Source organism: Lissotriton vulgaris, chromosome 3_1 (genome assembly GCF_964263255.1).
Source record: "Lissotriton vulgaris chromosome 3_1, aLisVul1.2, whole genome shotgun sequence".
Lineage (NCBI taxonomy): Eukaryota > Metazoa > Chordata > Amphibia > Caudata > Salamandridae > Lissotriton > Lissotriton vulgaris.
The window spans coordinates 329,193,505-329,215,973 of NC_141689.1; the positions used below are offsets into that span (position 1 = coordinate 329,193,505).

Below are 22,469 nucleotides of genomic sequence, written 5' to 3' on the forward strand. Positions count from 1 at the left end.
TGTAAACAGAAAACACATAGGTAAAATGCATAGGTAAAATGCATTGTCCTTTACAACATCAATAGCTCTAACTCTCACCTTCAAATGCATCCCAGCAGATCCTATTTCTGGAGCTGCAAACTTTCTGGCTGAAGTCAGCTATGTGTTGCCTCAGAGGAGCAGAGCCTTGTGGAGAATGCTGTCTCTGGGTCCCCTACCCCCATCCTTTCTCCTGTCAGCTCTCCTCTTTTCTGCCTCCTGTGCTGTCTCTGGGGCCCCCACCCCATCCTTTCTCCTGTAAGCTCTCCTCTGCGCTGTCTCTGGGGCCCCTACCCCATCCTTTCTCCTGTCAGCTCTCCTCTGTGCTGCCTCCTGTGCTGTCTCGGGGGCCCCCACCCCCACCCCCACCCCCATCCTTTCTTCTGTCAGCTCTCCTCTGCGCTGCCTCCTGTGCTGTCTCTGGGCCCCCCATCCTTTCTCCTGTCAGCTCTCCTCTGCGCTGCCTCCTGTGCTGTGTCCGGGGCCCCCACCGCCATCTTTTCTCCTGTCAGCTCTACTCTGCTCTCTCTCTGGGGCCCCCACCCTCATCCTTTCTCCTGTCAGCTTTCCTCTGCGCTGCCTCCTGTGCTGTCTCTGGGCCCCCCGCCGCCATCCTTTCTCCTGTCAGCTCTCCTCTGCGCTGTCTCTGGGGCCCCTACTCCAGCCTTTCTCCTGTCAGCTCTCCTCTGCGCTGCCTCCTGCGCTGTCTCTGGGGCCACCACCCCCATCCTTTCTCCTGTCAGCTCTCCTCTGCGCTGCCTCCTGCGCTGTCTCTGGGGGCCCACCCCCATCCTTCCTCCTGTCAGCTCTCCTCTGCACTGCCTCCTGCGCTGTGTCTGGGGCCCCCACCCCCATCCTTTCTCCTGTCAGCTCTCCTCTGTGCTGCCTCCAGCGCTGTCTCTTGGGCCCCCACCCCCATCCTTTCTCCTGTCAGCTCTCCTCTGCGCTGTCTCCTGCGCTGTCTCTGGGGCCCCCACCCCATCCTTTCTTCTGTCAGCTCTCCTCTGTGCTGCCTCCTGCGCTGTCTCTGGGGCCCCCACCCCATCCTTTCTCCTGTCAGCTGTCCTCTGCGCTGTCTCTGGGGCCCCCACCCCCATCCCTTCTCCTGTCAGCTCTCTTCTGTGCTGCCTCCTGCGCTGTCTCTGGGGCCCCCACCCCATCCTTTCTTCTGTCAGCTCTCCTCTGTGCTGCCTCCTGTGCTGTCTCTGGGGCCCCCACCCCATCCTTTCTCCTGTCAGCTCTTCCCTGCGCTGCCTTCAGTGCTGTCCCTGGGGCTCCCACCCCCATCCTTTGTCCTGTCAGCTCTCCTCTGCGCTGCCTCCTGCGCTGTCTCTGGGGCCCCCACCCACACCCCCATCCTTTCTACTGTCTGCTCTCCTCTGCGCTGCCTCCTGCGCTGTCCCTGGGGCCCCCATCCTTTCTACTGTCAGCTCTCCTCTGCGCTGCCTCCTGCGCTGTCTCTGGGGCCCCATCTTTTCTCCAGTCAGCTCTCCTCTGCACTGCCTCCTGCGCTGTATCTGGGGCCCCCACCTCCATCCTTTCTTCTGTCAGCTCTCCTCTGTGCTGCCTCCTGCGCTGTCTCTGGGGCCCCCACCCCCACCCTTTCTCCTGTCAGCTCTCTTCTGCGCTGCCTCCTGCACTGTCTCTGGGGCCCCCACCCCCATCCTTTCTTCTATCAGCTCTCCTCTGCGCTGTCTCCTGCGCTGTCTCTGGGGCCCCCACCCCCATCCTTTTTTCTGTCAGCTCTCCTCTGTGCTGCCTCCTGCGCTGTCTCTGGGGCCCCCACCCCATCCTTTCTCCTGTCAGCTCTCCTCTGCGCTGTCTCTGGGGCCCCCACCCCCATCCCTTCTCCTGTCAGCTCTCTTCTGTGCTGCCTCCTGTGCTGTCTCTGGGGCCCCCACCCCATCCTTTCTTCTGTCACCTCTCCTCTGTGCTGCCTCCTGCGCTGTCTCTAGGGCCCCCACCCCATCCTTTCTCGTGTCAGCTCTTCCCTGCACTGACTTATGTGCTGTCCATGGGGCTCCCACCCCCATCCTTTGACCTGTCAGCTCTCCTCTGCACTGCCTCCTGCGCTGTCTCTGGGCCCCCCACCCACACCCCCATCCTTTCTACTCTCCGCTCTCCTCTACGCTGTCTCTGGGGCCCCCATCCCACCCGGGGAAGGTGGCGCGCTTTCAGTGGCTATGTGGGGTAGGGGAAGCCGTGGGGCAGCATTCCGAGGGAGCCTTACATTGCTGTAACGGTGTTCATTGTGGATGACGGCTGAGGCTGGAATGCTAAAATTTTGGTGTAACAGTAAGGGTAAAATGGGCACCCATGGCGACACCAGTGGGTTAGGGGGGATGAAGGAGATATATTGACGCTATAGTGGCCCTAGAGGGATACAGAATGTCTTGGGTCACGAATTATAATGTGATGGGAGAGCCTCCTTCGAGCGCCTTCTCTTTCCCTTAAGGTGCCTGTCTCCCCCGCCTCCTTCTGGTGCCTGCTTCTTCCTCCTCATATCGCCCAGTACTGCCCACGGACTTACCTGCCCCGAGCAGTAGCAGCAGGAGGTGGCTCATGGTGCACGGAGCCAGCAGCGGCGCCCGGTGTATGTAGTGCCGGAGGTCTGCAAAGCCCAGAGTGGAGCTGGGCCAGGGAAACCTGAGGAGAGGGAAACCCCGGGCCTGGAGAGAAACATGGAACGAAGGGAGCCCGTAGTAAGGGAAAATTCCAGAACCGAAGCAGCGGAGACCCGCCGGAGTGCGAGCAGAGCCCTCAGATTCGGACACACGGAAGAGCGGAGTCTGGAGCGATAAGGAAATTGTCCAGGAACAAACAGTTGCACGTAGAAAGAAAAGTCCCGATTGTAGAGCTCGGTGTAGGGACTAAGCAAATAATTCTAATAACTAGTTTTCCATAGGGTTTATGTCGTTCCTCAGCTCTTCATACGCTAGGGCTCACTCCGACACAAATAAATGGCATACTGAACTGTCTCTGCCAGGATTCATACTGGTGAAATGCAGATCATAGATGTCAGTGGTGAGTGTTTAACTCACTGAGCCATCTGTGTACGTTTATAACCCCTGAACAAGTAACATTGGGGGCCATGTTAAGGAAGCTTCCAGATGTGGGTAAATACCCACTGCAACTGCGCTCATGTGGCTTAATAGTAGGGGCAAGATGTCACTACTCCCGCCAGGCCCAACGTGAAAGAGAGAAACCGGAAACTGTGCAGACCAGTACCTCACTTTCTAATGACTGAAGTAAAGGACAGTGCGAGATACAAAACTCGTAACCGAGAAACCACGGAGAAGTTCACAGGAAATAAAAGTAGGTACCGCAGAGTCAAACTGAACTATTAACAAATGAAGTCTTTACTGTGGGTGCATCCTATTCCATTATATTTTAGTTCCTCTGTGTCATTACAAGCAGGGGAAAGCATTGGCAAATCTTGTGCTATCGAATCTGGGGACCCAGGATGAATCCTGGCCTCAATGCTAAACCCAACATTGTGTGATTCTAGACAAAACTCACTTTTCCTGTGCCTAAACGCGTGCTAAATGTATTTGTGTAGCCCCCCCCCCCCCCCCCCCCCCCCTTGGTGTATCTGACCGTTTCCCACCCCTCAGGTTATGCACATCAATCCATTGCTTCACGGCTAGGTTTGCGCTAAATAAATACCAGCACATTCATATCTACAGTACTACTGTGAGCTGACCCTAAAGAGGTCCGGGTAGCATGAATGTCTATCACGCCTCCCTTCAGAACGAGTAGGCACATGACACCAGCCTTGTTGGGCCAAATGGGTGTGGAGCAGATTGAGTCCATATGAAACAGCAAAAGCTACACAGCTGACTACACCCCTCCCCAACACGTAGCATGATTTAATGCTTCACTCCACGCGGACCTCTGGTGATCACACTTTATTCATTTCATTCCAGTTTGCTCCCTTGCACAGTCGGGCTCTGCACGCCTAAATCTTCAGTAAGTGTCAGTCCTGACAGCTCGACTCTTCAGGCTCGACCTCTGAGGGTCCAATCCCGAGTCCTGCTGCCCCAGCCCTTCACGCTGCAGTCTGGTAACCCCTAGTTCAGAAGCGTCTGTTTCACACCTTCAGACACGGAGCGCCAGCTGCAGGATTTGAACCTGCAGTCTAGGCTCCGCATCAGGGGCCTTATTTATGAAGGCCTTGTGCCGCCGGTGCGTCACTTTTTCCCATGTTAAAAGTGACGCACCGGCGGCGCAAGGCCTTCATAAATAAGGCCCCAGGGGCGCAATTAGAGCCAAATTTCGAGAGGGGGGTCTAAGAAACAATTTCAGGAAAGGGTTTAATTCTTCCAGCGCAAATAGGCAGAGTGGAGATGCAGGGTCTCTAAAAAGGGGTGAAAAAATAGCAAAGCCTCATTAACAAGCAAATGGTCTTTTAAAGACCTGTGTAGTACTCGGATGCGGCTCTGTATGTGCCCGGGAAGCTGTCTCCGCCTGGGCTGACACACACCATGGGGGAGGGGGTTGAAGCCCTTTGAGCCCAATGGACGTTGCACGCCTGCTCAGCACACATTGGTAAGACCCACGCTATGGATGGGCTGCTGTAGACAGCTATCTTACACGCGCCACGGCAAGTAGTAACATTAAAGGGGCAGTTTGCAACAATTGACTTAAATAGGATTGTGTTGCTAGCCATGGGAAAGGCAGCTGCTTAAACAATCGCTTTGCACCTTGGTCAAACACACCAGGCAGACCAAGACCTATGGCTGCTAGGGTCAAACAACAGACTAGCTTATCAAGTGTTGCCCACATGGAAAACGTTCCTTATGACTATGAGGTCTTGGTATCTCACATCAAATATTGTACACCTTGGATAGATCAGTGCAAGCTTCTCTCCTTTAGAGGACAGGTGCATCAGCTCAGCTAGGTCAGCAACAGTGAATAAGTTCCCCATCATACAACATGTAAAAATTGGGCAGCACCAATGCATGTTAAGCTTCCTCACAGAACAAGTATAACATGACAGTTGTAAAGGAAGATTCCTTCTTTGACAGAAGGCAGCCTTTGCAGTCTTCCTTTTCCACCAGAACATATTCACAGTTCAGATTTATACAAGCTTTCATTAGTTACACGACATGTACTGTTAAAACATGATTGACATGTAGATTACAGACTGATCTTTGGAGGTGAACTCTCGCTAAGATGAATGTAGACACAGATGAATAAGGGACTATACCAGTTCTGACAAAGTTCTCAATTAGGTGATGTTCCATATCAGCTTCTGAAAGTCTTGCTACTGTATCTCAGAGGCCTGTCAGTGCCCTTCCATGTCATGTCCTAGAGTCCTCTTCTATCCCAATGTAGTCTTTAACAGATGTCTTCTGTCATACTCTTTTAATTTTTCACCCACTCTCCCCCCTCTATATTTCTCCCTTATCCCCTCTCTTACTTCTCTAGTACTCCTGTCTCCCATTATACCACCTTCCGCTACCACAATGATTTAGGCCATCCTAGTTGAAGCTACATGTTTCTATATCCCCCACTCTGTCAATGATGACACATTTCCCGCTATCCTGGCAATATGATATTTTATGCTGGTGGTAGCCAGGCAACCTTCTAGTATTCTCTTCTCCAAACTTTGTCTCTGCTCTCTCCTGTCTCTTGCACTGTCATGTCTTCTCACAGCTACTCACTTAATCTCTTTTTATCTCTCTCCATCTTCTTACAAGCATAATCTTCACACGTTTCCTGTCTCACCCCTCCACCTCCCTTCCTTTATGTAACATAACATCATTTCTCATGCTTTTATTTAGACACTGTTTTTGTCCATCCTCACATACTTTGCTACCTCTATCCTCTTCATATTACTCAAGCTAACCACACACCCACACCACTCTTCCTGACAGTTCTCGTTCTTGTACCTCATGCATTACTTCATCACATCTTCCTTTTGCACACCTCCTACTCTGACCTTCTTCTCACACTCTTCTCTCAAAGAGCTTCTTTTCTTTCCCATATATTCCTCTTGCCATCCCTTTTTCTATCACACACACTCTCTTACCCTCACCTCCACAAGAAATGCTCCTCACACACACACGTACACATTACTTTTGCACTTTCAAATCCTCGTTCCATGGCAAATCCCATTTATTTGCTCTTCGCTCACATGTAATCCCCCATACACTGTGCCTTCTCTTGTTCATATCCCTCTCTTTCTCTTCTTCTGTTTCTTACAAGCACTTTTACTTTTTCAATACCTCCCTTCTACAGATAAACACTCACATCATTTCATTACACAAATACACTACACACCACCCAATTCCAACCCAAACAATCCCACAGCTAACAATTCCACTTGAACCCACAAAAATTCACTCCAACCAAATTAATAAAAGGCATTATCATTTAAAATGTTATGTTATGTTATGTTATGTTATTTGCATTTTTAATGCGCGCAGCTGCTCCAGCGAAGGAGCGTCCTGGCGCAGGGAAAGGTAAACACAACACAACACTAAGTCCAGTAACAAAAAAGCAGAACATTAAAAGCAAGGAACATTTAAAACAGGAAGGTTTTCAGAGCCCTACGAAAAGATATTAAGTCATTCGAGAGGCGGATTTCCAAGGGGAGCGCATTCCAGAGGGTAGCAGCTTTCACGCGGAAGGAGCGACCCCCCATCCGACTAATTCTAAAACGGGGGACGACCACCAAGGACTGTCCAAGGGATCGTAGTGAGCGGGTAGGAACGTAGGGAGAGATCAGTGTATTGAGTATCCCGGGTGCCAACTCTCTCAGAATTTTAAAAACCAGGCAAAGAGCCTTGAATTGGATACGCTTGCTTATCGGGAGCCAGTGCAGGGACCGCAGAGTATTAGAGGTAGGGCAGGTTCGAGGCAGACCAACCACCGCCCTAGCCGCCGCATTCTGGACTCGCTGTAAACGAAGAATCTCGGCTTGGTTCGCTCCTAAAAGGAGTGAGCTGGCGTAGTCCAGCCGCGAGATGATCATTGCTTGAATGACCAGCTGTCTTGTAGGAGCATCAAAGAATCGCAGCAGGGGTCTTAGCCCGCGTAATACTCCAAAACAGCAGGCCGCCACTCTCTTCGTGTGAGTCACAAAGCTTAGCGTGTGGTCAAGCCATACTCCCAGATTCCTGAGTTCCAGGACAGGGGCCGGCGCTGATCCCAGCTCCGGAGGCCACCATTCGTCCCCCCAGTGGTCCGCTTCCCTTCCAACGATCATCACCTCTGTTTTTGTCGCGTTCAGCTGGAGACAGTTGTTATTCATCCAGCTGGCCACCTCTCGCAGTCCACTTCGGAACCTGAGGGCATCCTGCTTGGCATCCCCGCTGATCGTAACCGCCAACTGAGTGTCATCAGCATAGGAGACCATGGTTAGGCCCCATTGCCTGACGACCTCAGTCAGCGGCTGCACGTACAGATTAAAAAGCGTGGGACTCAGCGAGGAGCCCTGAGGGACCCCCAGGTCCAAAGGATGGTACTTGGACTGAAATGGAGGGGTGGCAACGCAGAAGGAGCGATCACTGAGGAAGGAGCGGAACCACTGTAGAGCTGAACCACAAATGCCAATGTCCTGCAGACGGTGTAGCAAGATGCGGTGGGAAACCGTGTCAAAGGCAGCGCTCAGGTCTAGTAAAATAAGCGCTGCCGTTTGACCTGCATCGAGCACACTCCGCAAATGCTCAACCATTGCCAGAAGGGCCGTCTCAGTGCTGTGGCCAGCACGAAACCCATTCTGCGTGGGATCCAGGACATTCACTAGGGTCATATGCTCCGTGAGGGCCAGATTTACATGGGCCTCCATAACCTTGGCCGGCCAAGGGAGCAAAGATATTGGGCGGTAGTTTTCTGGTCTCGACGGATCCAAAGATGGTTTTTTTAGGATCGGGGAAACCACCGCTTGCTTCCATTTGGCAGGGACCAGGCCAGAGGTCAGGGAGAGGTTAATCAGAGAGCACACTGCTGTGCGTCCCTGAAAAGCAACGTCCCTGAAAAGAGCAGATCTTACCGGGTCTGCCGGCGATCCAGACTTGACTCGCAGGGCCCACTTAACAAACTCCTCATTAGAGATGGTAGGAAGGGAGTGCAGTGATGGACAGCTGCTAGAGCCGCTCCAGGGAATCACTGGTGACAGTGTGCTCGGAAACGCCTGGTAGATTTTCCTGACTTTGTCCAGAAAGAAGGTGGCTAGGGCTTCACAGTGGGCGGTGGAACTGTCCGACTGTGGGGGAACTCTCTTTGCCATCAGGTCTTTTATGGTTTTGAAGATGGTTTTGGTCGGGTTGGGGCTATTTCTGAATTCGGCTGCGTAAAACGCCGCCCGGGCCCTACATATAGCTCGATGGTAAAGCTTAACTAAGGCCAGGTAGATGGATTTTTTGTCGGCATCGTACGACTTACGCCACTCCCTTTCTGCCCGTCTGCAAGAGGACTTCATTGCACGCAGCGAGCTGTCATACCAGGGGCTAGCCTGCCGGGGACTGGACTTGCTGGAGATGATAGGTACCAGGACGTCCAGCGCCCTGGTAATCCAGTTACAGAACCGGTCATAGCCCGAGGTGGCATTCAGCAGGGGACCTAGAGGCTCAGCACCCATAATGCGGTGAAGATCCTCTAACCTGAGTTTGTTCCAGTGGCGTCGGGGTATCCGCAAAGGAGGTGGTATAGTGGGATTGGCAGGGAGGGGAAGCCAAGCAGACACCAGATAGTGGTCAGACCATATCACAGGATCAACCGCCACAATCCGGACATCCGAGAGAGTCGTAAAAAACGGATCAAGAGTGTGGCTGGCCACGTGTGTAGGCTGAGAAACAAGCTGGGTCAACTGCAAGGCCTCTAAAATGCCAATAGCTCTAACTTTAACAAATGCGAGACTGAAGCATTGCAAATGCTTGTTTGCTCTCTTGCCCCTTGAGCGAAATTGTAAATGCAGGCTCGATTAGATTTTCCTCTATCAGGATCTTTCTTTATTTACAGGTTCTGTGACATCCAATTTGTTGGGGACCGGAGCTCCATCTGCTGGTAACTTGAAGGATTTATTCCGCAGAATTTAACATTGTCCCATAGGATCGTGTGGTGTCTTCTTTATTCTTTACTAGTGCTGGGTCCAGAATTATTCCACCACTGGCGGAACTCCGTGGAACCACACAGAGTTTTTGAGTAACTCCACAGAATTTTGCAGAGTAAAACTCTATGAGCGCTGAAACTTTTCAAACACTCACCCCCAGTCACAGATCATGGTTGAATCCATCATCATTCTTTTGCTCACTTCACCACCTCAGTTCAGACCCAGCTATATACAAATCAGTCTTGACTCTGGTCCTCGTGGGAACAGTCCAGACAGAATTGCCAAGCCAGGTCTTCCCTGAACCAGAAATAAGCATCCTGGTACCGGTTTCTGGGTAACACCCTTCTACAGCCTGGTCAGCTTGAATCGAATGGCAAAGTGAGCAAGGGACCCATACCTGGGCATACCCTGCAAACTTAGGGCGAACAAAGCAAACACAAGGAGACGATGGACTGGGGTGCTGAAACTTTTTAGACACTCACCCCAGTCACAGATCTGGGTGGAATCCATCATCATTCTTTAGCTCACTTCGCCACCTCAGTTCAGACCCAGCTATATGCAAACTAGTCTTGACCCTATGCCTTGTGGGAACAGTCCAGCCCGAACTGCAAAGCTAAGTATTCCCTGAACCATCTGCAGCCTTGTTTCCAATACATGCCTGGGGTGGGTGACAGATTGACTTTGTGCATTCCCTCTAGACAGCCAGTCAAAGTAATGTTAGGTGTGTTTGAGTGTCCATCTGCATCCTGATGGCTCATCACTGGGGGCAGGATGGGAGAGAGTAGCTGACACTGACAGCTGAATAGGCAGTGTCTTATCGCCCACACAGAGGTTTTATTACAGCTCTGTAGTCACTCTGCACCAGGGCTAGGAAGAAAGGACCTCTGTGCACTTCAAAGACCCTTCTTTCAAGTCATCCCCACTCCGTAAGCGCAACTATGGATAACTACTCAGACTCCACCAGATCATACACTCTGGACCTGTAAAGACACTCTGTCAGGAGGAAGGCCTGCTGTGCCGCTACAAGGACTGTCTCTTTGCTGAATTGCTGTTCTAGAAGAACTGCTCTTCTGATGTACTATCTTGCAGCCTGCGCCTGCTACACTCTGACTCTGCTAAGGAAGAACTGATTGAACCAGGAGTTATCTCCAAGGGCTTGTTTGCTTTCCTCCTGTTTTTTAAACTAAGGAATTTTAAAGTCTGACCACCTACTTCTGTGCCTGGTCCATTGAAGTGGAGTCAGGTGTTTTCTCCAGTCAAACCAATGCATCTCCTGTCAGCAGGAAGCAAAACTGAATCATCGTTGCTGTTGTGGAGGCAGAATTGGAGCACTGCACTCAGAACCAGCACATCGCCTTAGAGACCCGATGCAACTGATCCAATGCATGGCCGCCACTGCAGTGTGGGAAGGTCAACGCATCTCCTCGATTGTTTGGAGAAACCCAGGGCATCGTATACAGAACCAGCACCAAGTCAAGTCAAGTCAAGTTAAAATTTGTATAGCGCACTACTCACCCAGAGGGTCTCTAGGCGCTTGAGGGAGGGGGGTATGTTACTTATCAAATATTCAAGTTTTTAGTTGTTTTCTGAAGGAGAGGTGGTTCTGTGTAAGGCGGAGGTGGGTGGGGAGGGAATTCCAGGTTTTGGCCGCTAAGTAGGAGAAGGATCTTCCTCCCATGGTGGATCTTTGGATGCGTGGAATCGCGGCGAGGGCTTGATTGGACGATCGTAGTTGGCGGGTGGGGGTGTAAAAGGTCAGGCGCGTGTTGAGGTATTTGGGTCCAAGGTCGTAGAGGGCTTTGTGTGCGTGGGTGAGGAGACGGAACGTTATTCTCTTGTTGACGGGGAGCCAGTGGAGGTCTCTCAGGTGACCGGATATGTGATGAGTCTGGCTGAGGCCTTCTGAATGCGTTGGAGTTTTTTCTGTAATTTGGCTGTGGTTCCGGCGTAAAGGGTGTTTCCGTAGTCCAGTCGGCTTGTGACCAGTGCTTGGGTGACCGTCTTTCTTGTTTCGGTGGGGATCCATCGGAAGATTTTTTTGAGCATACGTAAGATGTTGAAGCATGATGATGAGATGGCGTTGACTTGTCTGGTCATCGAGAGGGAGGAGTCTAGGATGAAGCCCAGGTTACGTGCGTGTTCCATTGGTTTGGGTGCGTTGCGCAGGGCCGGTGGCCACCATGAGTCGTCCCAGGCGGAGGGGGATGATCCTAAGATGAGGACTTCCGTTTTGTCGGAGTTCAGTTTTAAATGGCTGTTCTTCATCCACTCGGCTACTTCTTTCATCCCTTCGTGTAGGTTGGTTTTGGCGGTGTTTGGGTCTTTGGTGAGGGAGAGGATCAGCTGGGTGTCGTCTGCGTAGGAAATGATGTTGAGGTTGTGTTGGCGCGCGATGGATGCGAGGGGACTCATGTATACGTTGAAGAGAGTGGAACTGAGTGAAGATCCTTGTGGTACACCGCAGATGACTTCAGTGGCCTCCGATCTGAAAGGGGGAAGGCGGACTCTCTGGGTTCTTCCGGTGAGGAACGAGATGATCCAGTCCAATACTTTTCCTTGTATTCCGACGTTACTGAGGCGTTGCATAAGGGTGTTATGACAGACTGTGTCGAAGGCTGCGGAGAGGTCCAGTAGGATGAGGGCAGCTGTTTCTCCGTTGTCAAGTAGTGTTCGAATGTCGTCTGTTGCTGCGATGAGGGCGGTCTCGGTGCTGTGTTTGGCTCGGAAGCCGGACTGTGATGGGTCGAGGGAGCCGTTAGATTCGAGGAAGGCGGCGAGCTGACTGTTTACAGTTTTCTCAATGACTTTGGCAGGGAATGGGAGGAGTGAATTGGGGCGGTAGTTCTTGAGTTCGGTGGGGTCAGCTGCGGGTTTCTTCAGGAGGGCGCTGAGTTCGGCATGTTTCCAGCTTTCCGGGAAGGTGGCGGTGTTGAGGGAGCAGTTGATGACATCTCGGAGATGAGGGGCGATGATGGAGTTTGCTTTGTTGAAGATGTGGTGGGGACATGGGTCGGTTGGCGATCCGGAGTGGATGGAGTTCATCAAGCGGATGTTGTCTTCAGTAGTGATTGGATTCCTGGCGCAAAGGTTGTTGGAGGGGGGTTTTGGTTCGGAGGTAAGTGGGGTGGACTGGTCGCCAAAGCTGTTATGTATGTCAGCGATTTTGTTGTAGAAGAACAAGGCTAGGGAGTCGCAGAGGTCCTGAGAGGGAGTGATGTCGTTGGTGCCGGCGGTGGGGTTGGTAAACTCTTTGACGATGTTGAATAGTTCCTTGCTGTTGTGGGCATTGTTGTCGAGTCGATCCTTAAATGCTGATTTCTTGGTGAATCGGATCAGCTGGTGGTGTTTGCGGGTGGTGTTCTTGAAGGTGGTCATGTTGTCAGTGGTTGGGTTTTTTCGCCAGGCTTTCTCGAGGGTGCAGCAGATCTTCTTGGATTTCTTAAGGCCGTCATTGAACCAGGGGGCTTTTTTGCTACCTGGCTTGTTTAGATGGTTTTTCAAGGGTGTTAATTCGTCGGCGCTGTGGGTGATCCATTGTGTGAGGTTGATGGCTGCTTGATTTGGGTCTAATGATTAGGCAGGAGGGTTTTGGTAAAGCGATGTGAGGAGTTGGTCGGTGGTAATTTTGTTCCAGTTTCTGCGGGGGATTGGTTGTGGGTGGTGGTGGGTTGAGGTCTTTTTGTAGTTGAAGTGAACGCAGCGCTGGTCCGTCCAATGGAGACCTGTGGCGTGATTGAAGGAGATGTGCTTGCTGGAGGAGAAGATTGGGTCGACCGTGTGTCCGGCGTAGTGGGTGGGGGTGTTTACCAGTTGTTTGAGCCCGAGATTGGCGAGGTTGTCCAGAAGGGTGGTGGTGTTGTTGTCGTTGTTCTTTTCCATGTGGAAGTTGAAGTCTCCTAGTAGAATATAATCCTCGGAGGGGAGGGCGTGTGGGCTGATGAAGTCTGCGATGTCTCCGCTGAATTGTTTGCGGGGTCCTGGGGGTCTGTAAATGAGGGTGCCTCTGAGTGTGGTGTTAGGGTCGGTGTGGATCTGGAAGTGAAGGTGTTCGGCGGCTGTGAGGTTATCGTCGGAACTGGTCGTGATGCGGATGGTGTTCTTATGGAAGATGGCGATGCCCCCTCGCTTTATGGTTAATGCGGTCCTTTCGGATGATCTTGTAGCCGTCCGGTATGGCTATGGCGATGTCGGGGGCTGATGAGGCATTCCTCCAGGTTTCTGTAAGAAAGGCGACGTCCGGCGTTGTGGTGTCTAGTAGGTTCCATAGTTCAGTGGCGTGTTTGTGGACCGAGCGGGTATTGAGCAGGATGCACTTCAGGTGGTTGGTGTCGGGGTTCTGTTTGGCGTTAGTGGATTTGGTGTGGGTTCTGATGCAGTCGAACTTGCAGGAGTGGCAGGTGAAGGGTCCATGGGTGTGTCCTGGGGCGGCTTGGTAGCAGTCTGGGAGCCGGTCGGAGTTGAGTGCAGAGAGGGTTGCGGCGTCGTACGTTATGCGGGTGGGTTGGATTTTACGGGGAACAGGGGGTCTGGCGCTGGGCGCGGTCCAGGCACGGACGGGCGTAGACGGGCTTACCTTTGGCGCGCCTTCGGCGCGCATAGGGTGCGTCCGCTGCGTGTGAACGCTGCGCGCAAATGCCTTCGTCATAAGTGGATAGTGGAGGGGGGGCGGAGCGAGGGAGGAGCAGCTGGGAGGCGGGAGCAGGGTGGGGAGACGGGCTAGGAGGCACAACAACAAAATGGCAGCAAAAACAAAAGCGAAACAGGACGAGATTGGGGCACAGTGAGGAATATAGCTATGGGCAGTGGCACCGGCCCAATCAGGCACTACTTAATTTACAAAGCAATGCGAGCAATGCAATGATAGTGATGAGCAATAGAGTGCTACGATACTAATCAGGCACAAATACTTTTAAGGCAATGCGAGCAATGCAATGATGGTGATGAGCAATAGAGCGCTACGATACGAATCAGGCACAAATACTTTTAAGGCAATGCGAGCAATGCAATGATGGTGATGAGCAATAGAGTGCTACGATAATAATCAGGCACAGATAGAAGACGATCCACTCAGCTCAGTGGATCGTCTTCAGAACCGGCACATCGCCACTACTGCATGAAGAAAATCAACACATCACCTCGACTGCGGGATCGACACCAAAGCATCACTCCGCTGCACCCTGCATCTCTCAATTGCAACAAGGTTTAAGGTACTTTGTTCAGCAGGCCTTGCCTGGCTCCTGTATCCAGCCTGCGCACCATTGCGGTTAGCCTGAACTCCTAACTTTGCCCCATCAAGCATGACCAAAGCCATAGGCGCTTATTTCTACTAAGCTCTATTTTTACATGAAACCTCTAAAACTTCATATGTCGACTTCTACTTATCATTAATTATTATTATTATTATTATTATTATTATTATTATTATTATTATTATTAATTTAAATTTGATAAAGCGCATGGCTACCCTTACGCATCCCAGTGCTAGCGGCAGCAAGAGAAGTAGAGCAGTCTCAAGGCAGGTTCTGAAAAAGCCATGTTTTTAGTTGCTTCCAAAATGAAAGATGATGAGTCAATGAAATGAGATAGATGGGGAGCGTGTTCCATAGTCTTGTCGCATTGTATGCAAACATACGGCCTCCGGCTTATGCTCTTTTGATTTTAGGTACTGTTGCCAGGAACATATTAGCTGAACGCAGGATTCTTGAGGGATGGTGAAAGGCAATAAGGGCAAAATTCATTATAGGGCCAATACCCCAGAGGGATTTGTGCGCTATGCATGAAGATTTGAACATTATGCGTTCCTTTATTGGTAGCCAGTGCAATGATTTCTATGCAGGCTTAGCAGACTGTGATCCAGGGATGTTGTGCAGCAGCCTGGCTGCACAGTGTGACAAGTTGGCCTGGCATATGCTGTCCACTAGATATAGTTTGCACCTTGCACCAGTCCAAACAACCCCTTAGAGGTGATAGGTTAAAGACAACCTTTATTGAAAGCTATCCTAGTGGTATCTATAGAGAGCAGCCTTCAGGCTAAGTCTTGAAGGAATGTAAAGCAGTTGTTTTACCAGTCTATAATCTCTTGAATGACCAAATGAAAAGAGAACCACACCAGGTATATATATAAAATATATGTATTTATTCTAAACACACCCTACTAGTCTCTTTATGAGGCTAGAGGTAAAAGCACATAAGTTACACTTAATAACACAGTAAATTAGCACAAAATATATTGAGGCCTAGGGGCGTACCAAACCATATATTAAGGAAGTGGTATAAGAACCACGACTTGACTAAACACAAGAACGAGAGCCTGTAGAATCGCTGGGCCCTCAAGGAACCACCCAAGGTAGTGACACAGGGGACCCACGGGGTGCGCGTACAGTGTGAGAACACAGCGGTGAATCACCGTTAGCTTCTATGGGGAAAGTCACGGTTGGAAAATTAAAGATAAAAGACACTTGGAAGAGGACTTTAAGCAAACCCCTTTACACGTAAGGGGTTTTAGGGCCAGCGCCCATGGGAGCACCGGAGTACTCAAGTTACCTCACCCAAGGAAGCCGGGTGCATAGGTGTCTTTTGGTGTCGGTAATCGTTGTCGTTTTCAATGGTGATCTGCTGCAAAGTGCTGCTGCCGTCGTAGAGGAAAGTTTCTGATGTAATCCAAGCCTGGATCGAAGATGAGCAGAACCTGAAAGCAGAGGGGACAGAGTCTGGGTCACTAACCAGTGACCAGGGGCACAATAGTCGAAAGCCCACCAATGTCGGGTGATTTCAGGTGAAGGAGGTGAAGCTTGACTCTTTATCCACAAGGACCAGGAGATTTCGACGACAACCTGGAGCTGGAATTGACCTGTCCCACAAAGGACGTAGAGTGCTGCGGTGTCGCTGCCCGGATTGGACCCAACAAGCCTTGGCAACAGCAACCCGTGCAGAAAGTAAAGAAATGCTTCGGTGTAGACCAGCAAGGTCCCAGGGATTCACCACATGGTGGGGAGTCAGGGCACATCTGGAGCAACCAGGGAAGCCCAAGGAAAATCAGAGCTGCCATCGTAGGGACCCACAATTCTACGGACAAGGGATCGCAAAGGGGCCTTGATCGGAAATGCAAGAAGTGGGCTCACGGAACACTCGAGTGTAGGCCCACAATCTTCGGTGTAAAAGGTGCTTGGGGCTTAGGCTACAAGTAACCCAAAGCACAACTTCAGGACAAGTCGAGAAGTTAATCAATCAATCAATCAGTCAATTTATATAGCGGGCTACTTAGCTGCTAGGGTCTCAAGGCACGGGGGGGAGGGGTCCGTTACTGCTCGAAAAGCCAGGTCTTGAGTTGCTTCTTGAAGGAGAGATGTCCTGGGTCAGCCGTAAGTGGATGGGGAGGGCATTCCATGTTTTGGCCGCCAGGTAGGAGAAGGATCTTCCTCCGGCGGTGGCTATGCGAATGCGTGGTACGGTGGCTAGGGCGAGGCTGGTCGATCGCAGCTGGAGGGTGGGCATGTAGAAAGTGAGGCGGTTGTTGAGGTACTTGGGGCCCAGGTCCTGGAGAGCCTTGTGTGCGTGGGTGAGGAGTCTGAACGTGATCCTCTTGCTGACGGGGAGCCAGTGCAGGTCTCTGAGGTGGGCGGAGATGTGCTTGTGGCAGGGGATGTCAAGGACGAGTCATGCGGAGGCATTCTGTATGCGGTGGAGTCTTTTCTGTAGTTTGGCTGTGGTTCCAGCGTAGAGGGTGTTCCCGTAGTCCAGTCGGCTGGTGACAAGTGCCTGGGTGACCGTCTTCCTGGTTTCGGTAGGGTCCATCGAAAGATCTTTCGAAGCATGCGCAGGGTTTTGAAACAGGATGACGAGACGGCGTTGACTTGTTTGGTCATCGAGAGGGAGGAGTCCAGGATGAAGCCCAGGTTTCGTGCGTGGTCCGTTGGCTTGGGGGTGGTGCCCAGGGCAGGGGGCCACCAGTAGTCGTCCCAGGCGGAGGGGGATGATCCCAGGATGAGGACTTCTGTCTTGTCTGAGTTCAGTTTCAGGCGGCTGTTCTTCATCCACTCGGCGACGTCTTTCATTCCTTCATGTAGGCTGGCTCTGGCGGTGGCGGGGTCGTTGGTGAGGGAGAGGATGGGCTGGGTGTCGTCGGCGTAGGAAATGATGTTAAGGTTGTGTTGGCGTGCGATGGCCACGATGGGGCTCATGTAGACGTTGAAGAGGGTGGGGCTGAGCGAAGATCCTTGAGGTACGCCGCAGATGACTTTGGTGGCTGCGGATCGGAACGGGGGGAGGTGGACTCTCTGGGTTCTTCAGGCGAGGAACGAGATGATCCACTCCAGTGCCTTCTCTTGGATTCCGGTGTTGCTGAGGCGCTGTATTAGTGCGCCGTGGCAAACTGTGTCGAACGCTGCAGAGAGGTCCAGGAGGATGAGGGCAGCTGTTTCCCCGTTGTCGAGCAGGGATCTGATGTCGTCAGTGGCTGCGATGAGGGCAGTCTCGGTGCTGTGGTTGGCTCAGAAACCGGACTGTGAGGGGTTGAGGGATCCATTTGTCTCAAGGAAGGCGGCAAGCTGTTTGTTGACGGTCTTCTCGATGACTTTGGCAGGAAAAGGGAGGAGCGAGATGGGGCGGAAGTTACTGAGGTCGGTGGGGTCCGCTGTAAGTTTCTCCAGGAGGGCGCTGAGCTCGGCATGCTTCCAGCTCTCTCGGAAGGTGGCGGTGGTAAAGGAGATGTTGATGATGTCCCGGAGTTGGGGTGCGATGATGAAGTTGGCCTTGTTGAAGACGTGGTGGGGGCAGTGGTCGGTAGGGGATCCGGAGTGGATGGTGTTCATCTTGCGGGTGGTGGCTTTGGTTTTGACCGGGGTCCAGTTGAGGAGGGTGGTGGGGGGGGCTTTGGTTCGGTGGTTGGGTGCGTGGTCTGTGCGCCGAAGCTGTTGTGTACGTCAGCGATCTTGCGGTGGAAGAATAAGGTGAGTGAGTCGCAGAGGTCTTGCGAGGGTGTGATGTTGTTGTTTCCGGCGCTGGGGTTGGAGAGCTCTATGACGATGCTGAAGAGTTCCTTGCTGTTGTGGGGTTGTCCAGTTATTCTTTGAATGTTGTTCTTTTGGTGGTGTCAATCAGCTGGTGGTGTATGCGGGTGGCGTTCTTGAGGGCTGTCATGTTTTCTGTAGTCTGGTCGTGGCGCCAGGCTTTTCGAGGGCGCAGCAGTTTTTCTTAGATGTTTTGAGTTCGTTGGTGAACCACGAGGCTTTCTTGCTGCCGGGTCTGCTGGGTGGGTTCTTCAGAGGTGCGAGGTCGTCGGCGCAGTTGGTGAGCCACTGTGTGAAGTTGCGGGCAGCTTCATTGGGGTCCGTTGCGCTGGCGGGAGGGTTCTGGCTGAGGGAGGTGGTGAGCTGGTCGGCGGAGATCTTGTTCCAGCTCCTGCGGGAACCCTGTTTCGGGTAGTGGTGGGTCGTGGTTCTCCTGAAGTTGAGGTGGACGCAGCTGTGAACAGTCCAATGAAGTCTGGTGGAGTAGCAGAAGGAGATTTGCTTGCTGGAGGATAAGACGGGGTCAAGCGTGTGGCCGGCGTAGTGGGTGGGGGTGTTCACCAGTTGCTTGAGTCCGAGGTTGGCGAGGTTGTCCAGCAGGGTGGTGGTGTTGCTGTCATTGTTGTTTTCCAAGTGGAAGTTGAGGTCCCCTAGGTGGATGTAGTCAGAGGAGGTGAGGGCATGCGGGCTGATGAAGTCTGCTATGGCTTCTTTGAATTGTGTGCCTGGTCCCGGGGGTCTGTAGATGAGAGTGCCTCTGAGGGTGGTCTTGGGGTCAGTGTGTATCTGGAAGTGGAGGTGCTCGGTGGCGGTGAGGGTGTCGTCGGAGTTGGTCGTGATGCGGATGGTGTTCCTGTGGACGATGGCGATGCCTCCTCCGGTCTGGTTGACGCGATCCCTCCGGGTGATCTTGTATCCATCCGGGATGGCTATGGCGATGTCGGGGGCTGAGGAGGCGTTCATCCAGTTTTCCATGAGGAAGGCGACGTCTGGTGATGTTGTGTCGAGTAGGTTCCAGAGTTCGACGGCGTGTCTGTGGACGGAGCGGGTGTTGAGCAGATTGCACTTGAGGTGGTTGTTGCTGGTGCCTGGCCTTTCAGGTGCGGTGCAGGTCCGGAGGCAGGTGAAATTGCAGGCTTGGCAGGTCAAGGGTCCGTGGGTGCGTTTCGGGGTAGCTCGGAAGCAGGCGGGGTTCCGGCCGGGTTTGAGTGCGTTGAGGATGGCGGCGACGTAAGTCTTCCTTTGTGGGCTGGCATTGTCGGGACCAGGGGTCCTGGCGCTGGGCGCGGTCCATGCGTAGATGGGCGCAGACGGGCTTGCCTCTGGCGCGCCCGCTGCGTGACTTGGAGCGGCCTGCATTAAGAAGGGTGGAGGGAGGAGCAGCAGCTGGGAGGCGGGTGGCGAATGGGAGAGGATGGGGGCGGGGCCGCAGGGAAGGCAGCGGTGGGAAAGGAGAGCGGGGGCAGCGGGGGAAGAAGGGCACTGAAAAATAAACCAACAGCAGTGAACAACAGAGAGTGAGAGGAAAAACAGGCAGGCTAAAGGAAGAAAGGCTTATGAAAAATAACACGTGCAGATGCTAAAGGCAGAATACAATTAAGGGCAGCGGACAAGCAGGAGGAGGGAAATCGGGAGAGAGAGAGAGACGGACAGAGGAAGAGGTCAGACTTGATACTTGCCGCCCACCACTGGGCCACCAGGGATGAGGCGAAGGCGGGAGCCTGTGGGTGGTGGAGGGCCTCGAACTTCCAACAGCAGCAGCAGCGAGGGCAGCAGGCAGAGCACCAGCAGGGAACGCTGGCGCAGTGGGGGAGCGGACCTGGCCTGAGAACGGGTCAAGGTTCTTAATGCACTTGCAAATGTGCACAGTGTCCAGGAGTTCCAGTTCCACGTCACTCACGAGGGCTGCGGGTCTCAGCTTTGCTGGGGACTCGGGTCGGCCTCTGAGAAAACTGGAAATCCTCTTCCTAGGCAGCAAATACTTCGGGGTCCGGCGGAAGCTTCGGAGATGCAGACCGGCAAATGCTTAATTGGTGCCTGCCAAGCAGGGAAGTCACTCCTTGACCCCAAGGGAGATTCTTTTGTCCTCTAATCTTGAGTAGAGCATCGAAGTCCCTAGATTCAGTTTCAGAGTTTCGTCCAGGTGTAATCTAAAGTCCTGTTGCCAGGGGTTCCTTACTCATACCTAAGAAAGGGGTTGGACTAACTCGGGGGACCCACCTATGGGAGGGTTTGGAAAGAGGGGTGGCTACACCCATTTACTTTGTACAGTTTAACGCCAGAGCAAGGGCTGGTAGCCCCTGCAACCGGTTTTAACTGGACTATGCACAGGGACACCAAATGTGCCCCCAGTGTAGGCTTTAAAGACTCTCAGAGTGCACACATCCAGCCCCATATGTTGTAAACCATTTTAGGACACTATTTTAAATTTCCCGATTTATGCCCTCATATAGGTATAAAACACTATGTCCTTATATAGGTATAAGAATCATAACCATATTTAGACATAGCTCATGCAGTCCAAATACGACATGGCTACTTACACTAGTTCCGAAAATCTACAACGATTTCTTGGAAAACTCGGCTTCAGCAGCTATGGTCTTTCCCTTGCTTGAGAACTGACTTGTCCAAGAACTCATGGAGTTTTCAAAGAACTGAGAGTCTTTAATGACTTTGTTATGTCCACCTTTACGTCAAACTCGGCAACTTCAAGGTATAAATATTCCCACACTTGCCTTAGCATACACACAGTGGTTTGGAGAAGTTCGACTATCTACTTGCCCAACGCATCCTGCTACAGCGAATGCCGAAGGAAGCCGACCCTCCAGCAGACGCACTGAGAGAGACACTGTCTTTTCTCCTGCAGAGAAATCCAACTCCAGTGTTTTCAAGCTACCCTTGCAGGTTGTTGGGAAATCGAGTCCCGAGACTGACCTTCTTCATTCTAAACTAAGGTACAGAGCTGATTAGACCCTAAGAGAAATCTTGAACAGATTCTTGGCAAAAGAATACCACATTGATGCTACACCTCACTTACTTCTTCCCACGTACTAAGGTTAGGTTAGGTACACCGGGGTAGGCGTATTTTAGAAGCACCAGCTGAGTACTTTTAGCCTCTGTTATTTATGTATGTATTTATCTATCGTTTAGGAACCATACAATGCTCTTACAGTATTATTTTGTTCTACTCTTTATACTGTATGCATTATATTTTACAACCAGTTTTACGATTATAGCAGTTAATTTCTTATGCTTGAGAAAGAAGAATGTTCAATAAATACTTTAATTGAAAACGCCCATCTATCTATTTCTCTGAACCTCTGGTGAAACGAAGCATGCACGATTGACTGAGTGAAATATTATCAGAGTCGTGGAAGCAATAGATAGATCAGTTTTATCTTGGGGAAACAAAGTTGTCATGTTTATGCGGTTGTCAGAAACGAATCCCTTCTTGTGAATTCGAGAAAGTTTCTAGTGACCTCTGAGCTACCTGACACTCACAATTAAGTCTAATATATTCGATAGAGACCTAGTCAACCTCAGTCCTACGTCTAAACTATAGGATATATTATTCCAATGCGCTGAGCCTATTGAGAATATAGGAACTACACTACACATACACTAAAGCCTGTGTGGGAGCTGGTTACACCTCCTTGTGTTACACCTCCTTGTGACAGGAAATCTATTGTCCAGGCCTCCCCTGCCGGAGTTTCGGTCAGCAGCAGGAGGGTGTGTCTATGGCTGCAGCATCCATTTTGTGATGCCAGGGCTCTTTTAAATTGGTACCGGGTATACCGGTGTGTGCGTGTCTCTCCCTCTAGAAGGGTGGAATTTTACCCCCGCCGCCAGGACTGGCGGGGGGGGGGGTAGGATTCCAAAGTGTTCGACACCAAACACAACATGTTTCCATGCAGCCATTCCAAAGTGTGCATTTTCCGCGAGGTGATAATGCACTTAAGAGTATATGGTCTGGCTGCATCACAGAACAGCCCCTGAGAATATGTTCCGAAGGCTGCAGAGGGGTCCTGCTCATGCATGGACATCCTCTCACCCAAAACCAAACACCCTGCTTTCAGGATTGATAAGGCCTGTTAGGTGACTGATAGGTTTCTATGTGCAAAGATTAAAGACAGATATAGGTAACCTATATCTTAGTAAGGGGTGCATGCACCACCTTACCCAGGCTGCAGTAGCAGTCCTGTGGTGTCATTTTGGAAGGCTACCCAGGGGTGGTATAGTACATGGTTCAGCCCCTTGTAGCATATACTAGGGACTCACAAGGGTACCCCAGGAACCAAACTGAAGTGTACCTAATGTACTTGCAATCAATTTAGAGAGGAAGCAGCTAGGCTGGGGTCCTGGATAGCAGGGCCCCAGCCAGACTA

The 22,469-nt window shown here is 51.8% G+C and overlaps 1 protein-coding gene across 1 annotated transcript in view; it reads left to right on the forward strand.

The window, feature by feature from the left end:
* LOC147726407 (UDP-glycosyltransferase 3A1-like) overlaps positions 1-22,469 on the forward strand; it is a 539,556-nt gene that overhangs the window by 366,990 nt on the left and 150,097 nt on the right. The gene's annotated exons all lie outside the window — the stretch shown is intronic.